The following is a 6,000-nucleotide window of genomic DNA, read 5'->3' as shown; positions in this document are numbered from 1 at the left end:
TTTGAGCATTATTGTAGCCATTCTGTCTTAGTGCTTCTTTAACATGTTTAATCTCTCTCACTAGACTTTCACCATCTGACACTGTTTTAGCCCGATGTATGAGCGTCTTGATAAGAGAGGATTTCTGAGCTGGGTGATGATGCGAATCTGCATTCAGATAGGCCAACGCACCTGATGCGGCTTTCTGTAAACGCTGTGTGTTATTTTACCGTTTGGGCCATGCCCAAGTAAAATATCCAGGAACGGGAGTGTGTTATTCACCTCCATTTCCATGGTGAACTGAATGGCCGGGTTTTGTGCATTGAGATGATTTAGAAAATCGTTAAGTGTATCTTTACCATGTGGCCAGACAACCAAAGTGTCATCCACATATCTAAACCAAAAGGATGGTTTTAATGTGCTCGAGGCAAGTGCTCTGGTTTCAAAGTTTTCCATGTACAAATTTGCTATAGCAGGAGATAAAGGAGAGCCCATTGCTGCTCCCTCCCTTTGTTTAAAGAATTCGCCTCTCCATAAGAAGTAAGTGTTATTTAAACAATGGTCTGCGAGTTTCGGAATATCTTTTGGTAAACCTGTATTCTTTACCAGTGTATCAAGTAATTTAAGCGACTCGCTCACTGGAACCTTAGTGAAAAGCGAAATCACATCAAAACTCACCAAAATATCATTAGGGTTAAGTTTAATATCTTTGATCATATTCACAAGATGTTCTGAATTTCTTATGAATGATGATGTCCTACCGATGTAAGGTTGAATTTGTTTAGTTACATATTTTGCTAATTTATAGGTGGCAGAGCCAATTGTACTGACTATAGGTCGTAAAGGGATGCCGACTTTATGGATCTTTGGTAGCCCATACAGTCTAGGTGGTTTTGAAGCCCTTGGCTTAATTAGGAATTGCTCATTATTTGGTATTAATGAATTTGCAATGATTGCAGTAGTCTTACGTTCCAAAGTATTAGTTGGATCTCGTTTAATTTTAATGTAGGTACTTTCCTCTAATAAATCTTTAATTTTATTATCATAATCGGCTCGTGACATCACTACTGTAGTGCGGCCCTTGTCAGCTGCTAGGATTTGAATATCTTTGTTTAGACGAAGCTCTCTTAAGGCTTTTGCCTCGTTCGAGCTGATATTTACTTTAGGTACTTTACTATTCTCAATAATTTTGGCAACCTCGTGTCTAGTCATCTCTGCCTCATTATGTGGAAGGAGTCTTACTGCTGATTCTACCTCAGAAATTATCTCATCCACTGGAATTGTGCGTGGGGTAACGGCAAAGTTAAGGCCTTTAGAAAGGACAGAAATCATGTCAGTGGTTAAATCAGTGTTAGTCAAGTTCATTACGGTTTTGTTTTTAAATTGTTCGTTTTTAATAGGGATTTGTTTATTGTAAAGTCTAGAAAATTTGTTAATTTGGTTAGCATTTGTTAGATTAAACACATTATCAGCCGATTGTTGTGTTATAGTATCGATTATATTCCAATCATGCATGGACACACTATTGCTTATATTTAAATGTAAATGCTTTAGCGATTCAGAAATGTTGGATAATTCACTCCTGTTGTGTTGTATTCTCTCTAAAGGCCTTAACTTTGCCGTTACCCCACGCACAATTCCAGTGGATGAGATAATTGCTGAGGTAGAATCAGCAGTAAGACTCCTTCCACATAATGAGGCAGAGATGACTAGACACGAGGTTGCCAAAATTATTGAGAATAGTAAAGTACCTAAAGTAAATATCAGCTCGAACGAGGCAAAAGCCTTAAGAGAGCTTCGTCTAAACAAAGATATTCAAATCCTAGCAGCTGACAAGGGCCGCACTACAGTAGTGATGTCACGAGCCGATTATGATAATAAAATTAAAGATTTATTAGAGGAAAGTACCTACATTAAAATTAAACGAGATCCAACTAATACTTTGGAACGTAAGACTACTGCAATCATTGCAAATTCATTAATCCCAAATAATGAGCAATTCCTAATTAAGCCAAGGGCTTCAAAACCACCTAGACTGTATGGGCTACCAAAGATCCATAAAGTCGGCATCCCTTTACGACCTATAGTCAGTACAATTGGCTCTGCCACCTATAAATTAGCAAAATATGTAACTAAACAAATTCAACCTTACATCGGTAGGACATCATCATTCATAAGAAATTCAGAACATCTTGTGAATATGATCAAAGATAGTAAACTTAACCCTAATGATATTTTGGTGAGTTTTGATGTGATTTCGCTTTTCACTAAGGTTCCAGTGAGCGAGTCGCTTAAATTACTTGATACACTGGTAAAGAATACAGGTTTACCAAAAGATATTCCGAAACTCGCAGACCATTGTTTAAATAACACTTACTTCTTATGGAGAGGCGAATTCTTTAAACAAAGGGAGGGAGCAGCAATGGGCTCTCCTTTATCTCCTGCTATAGCAAATTTGTACATGGAAAACTTTGAAACCAGAGCACTTGCCTCGAGCACATTAAAACCATCCTTTTGGTTTAGATATGTGGATGACACTTTGGTTGTCTGGCCACATGGTAAAGATACACTTAACGATTTTCTAAATCATCTCAATGCACAAAACCCGGCCATTCAGTTCACCATGGAAATGGAGGTGAATAACACACTCCCGTTCCTGGATATTTTACTTGGGCATGGCCCAAACGGTAAAATAACACACAGCGTTTACAGAAAGCCAACGCACACTGATGCCTATCTGAATGCAGATTCGCATCATCACCCAGCTCAGAAATCCTCTCTTATCAAGACGCTCATACATCGGGCTAAAACAGTGTCAGATGGTGAAAGTCTAGTGAGAGAGATTAAACATGTTAAAGAAGCACTAAGACAGAATGGCTACAATAATGCTCAAATTAACAGAGCACTAAAAGCCAAATCACGATCGCAAAGCAACACTGCTGAAAGCGATCAGATTATTAAAACAATAAAAATACCATTTATCTCAGGAGTAACTGATAAATTAGCCCGTGTTTTGCAAAAGCAAAACATTACAGTAAGATTTGGTACAGTACACAAAATTCAACAACTAGTAACGTGCACTAAAGACGAATTACCTAAATTATCAACAGAAGGTGTATATCGGATTAATTGTGTATGTGGCAGATGCTATATTGGACAGACAGGGCGTAACGTTAGTGTAAGACTAAAAGAACACCAGAGAAATATTAAACTATCACAAACACAACTGCTCGGCAGTAGCAGAACATGCATGCCAACAGGGACACTCAATTGATTTTGACAACGTGGAAGTGTTGTGTAAAACTAGTTACTACTGGCAAAGACTAATTAGAGAATCGATTGAAATTGAGAGAAACAGCAATAACTTTAATCGCTCAGACAGCTACAGGCTTAGTGCGGCCTGGAAGCGTATTATTAAATAAGATACATTACAATTACTTATAAGGGTAACAACCACTAACTGATTACTAATGTAGCATAATCACAATAAAACACATTCCAAATGATTACTAATCTACAACTCGCATCGTAACAATAGCCTGATTACTAATCTAGTATATAATTACAATCACTCCCCCCTTGAATCTTTGCACCTGATGAGTTAATGAGTTAATGATGACGTCACCCTGCTGCTGCTCTATATAAGAACGGGAGACACAGCAGAGCCTTACCATTCTGGCGAATTGCCCGATGATGCTGGTTGCAATTACCAGCGAAACGTCGTACTCAAATTGTAAATGTTGTGGCTTCAACACACCGGTGGGCTAAAGCAGTGAACTATTTGTCTTTGTCAACGTGACACATTTTTACTGATTGGCCGTGTCGGGTGGTGGAGGGTTACGACACATTTATAAATAAACGCGATCTAAACCCAAAAACGTTGATTATGATGTTGATGATACTGTGCAAGACTGAAAATTGTTATTATTGTTAAAGTCAGATTAATATCACATTAGATCCTAGATCAGATTAAGATCAAATTATTTTACGTTGCATTTAAGTTGCATTGCAAGTCAATAAGATTTACCTTTAACTCGTTGTGCCACCTATGCCTTGATGTCACGGTTGACCAGCACATGGGGCTCAATCCACAGCAGACAAAAGGCTGGATCCAAGGCAGCTGCTTTCAGGTAGACTGTGTCTGAAAAGGGGGCAGTGATCCCTTCTTGAGACTGGGCCATTTTCACATTAATGAAGATCCCAAGAAATCTTTTTTCCAGGCATGCCTGCAGACCTCTGACCAGGCCGCTCAGGAAACGAACTTGAGGCTTCAGCTTCTCAAGATGGTGATTGAGGGACAAGACGGATGGAACAACTGCACTGATTGTAATGACTTTCTCCCCCTGTGTCAAATCAGTTGCTTCTCCGAACGGTTTCAAGATGTCCACCAACTCCTTCAGCAGATTCCACTCTCGTAGTGTGAATGACAGTTCTTTATGCCCGGCCTTCTCAAGAACTGCGCAGAGCTTTTGCTGATCACAATGAAGGACTGCTTTCACCTGCCGCAGTGTAGAATTCCACCTCGTGCTCACTGCAGCAGGGATGCCTCTGTGCTCCCCAAATTCACCATCGAATATGTCTTTAAACGTTGTGCTTGTGTGGAGCAGGGAGCTAAGTTTTGATAACTTGGAGAGAGAAGGACATGCCGCTTTTGTTTCTTTCAAACCGTCTCCCACCACCAGCTGCAATGTGTGTGCAAAACACTGCAGGCGCTGTTTCTTTGCCATAGCAGCATCGACGGTTTGCTGGTCTTCTAGGGTTAAGTCATGCCATAGCTCAGGATCATCAAGATTATCTCCAGCATCATCATCTTCCTCCTGTTCGCTGGGGAAGCAGACCGTAAATGCCTTGCGCATGTTAGCAGCATTGTCACTAATGATATAGTCCAATTTAGCTTTGATGTTGTATTCATCACATATTGCCTCAAATTGGTCACAGATGCGCTCCGCTGTGTGAGAGCCTTTGAAGCGGTTGCAGGCCAAGAGATTTGTCTTTAGCTGTACCCTCTCTGCATCTCTCTCCATCCAGTGCACAGTGACACCAAGGAATCCCCTCATCTTTCGATCAGACCAAATGTCCACAGTGACTGAAACATGGTCAGTGTTGCTCAATTGAGTTTTTAACTTTGAACGTCTCTCCTCAGCAAGGCTCTCTGTTTTTGTGGTCAGCGTTCGGCGACAGACTGGGGTATACTTGCTGTCCAGCACAGCCAGAAAGTGACGAAAGCTCTTATTTTCCACAATAGATAGAGGAAAATTGCAATCAATAATCAAGTCAGACAGTATCGCATTGGAGATGGCCTTCTGCTGTGGGTGGCTCATGCTGTAACGCCCTACACGAGTGTCCAGGAATTGTGAGATTGAAGGCTGTTGTGGTTCATCTACGATGCTTTTGTTCATCTGGTATTCTTCATACCTGTAACAGAAAAGAATATGAAACAGATGTCAGAAAATCCCTTATAGCCACACATGTTGTATTTGAAACTACTCTTTACTCATATCAATGTTGTTGTGTTAATATTCATTGTCTATTGTACACTACGGTATACGATAATACATTTCAGTTTCAGTGTATGCAATATTAAGAATATTTTCACTGCTTCAAAAGTCATAAGAAAGCCCTTTCCCTCAAGAAACTGAAGTCATATGCTTTATAGCAGTGGTTTTCAAAGTGGGGACGGGGACCCCTGGGTGCCGCGAGGGGGTGCTAGGGGGGCCATGGCAAGTTGGCATGAAAAGTATAGCAAAACAAAATAATTGAATAAATTAAATAAGTAAAATAAACCAAATTAAACCAAAAATAAGCTAAACAATATCCCCATTAGTTAAGAACTCCACTATAATAATCTATTGCATCTCTGAACATTACTACTATAATCGTTATTATTTATTATATACTGTATATATCCCAGTGGTGCGCTGCCTCACAGACCTAGACTACGGTAGCACGCTATGTCCATGCGCTGCCTGCTGTTTGGGCATGATATGAAAAGGGAAGGCTAATGGTGGATCTTCTGTGACT

Source organism: Lethenteron reissneri, chromosome 63 (assembly GCF_015708825.2).
Source record: "Lethenteron reissneri isolate LAM-NWPU_2019-01 chromosome 63, ASM1570882v1, whole genome shotgun sequence".
Taxonomy (NCBI): domain Eukaryota; kingdom Metazoa; phylum Chordata; class Hyperoartia; order Petromyzontiformes; family Petromyzontidae; genus Lethenteron; species Lethenteron reissneri.
Note: the sequence above shows the minus strand (reverse complement) of the source record.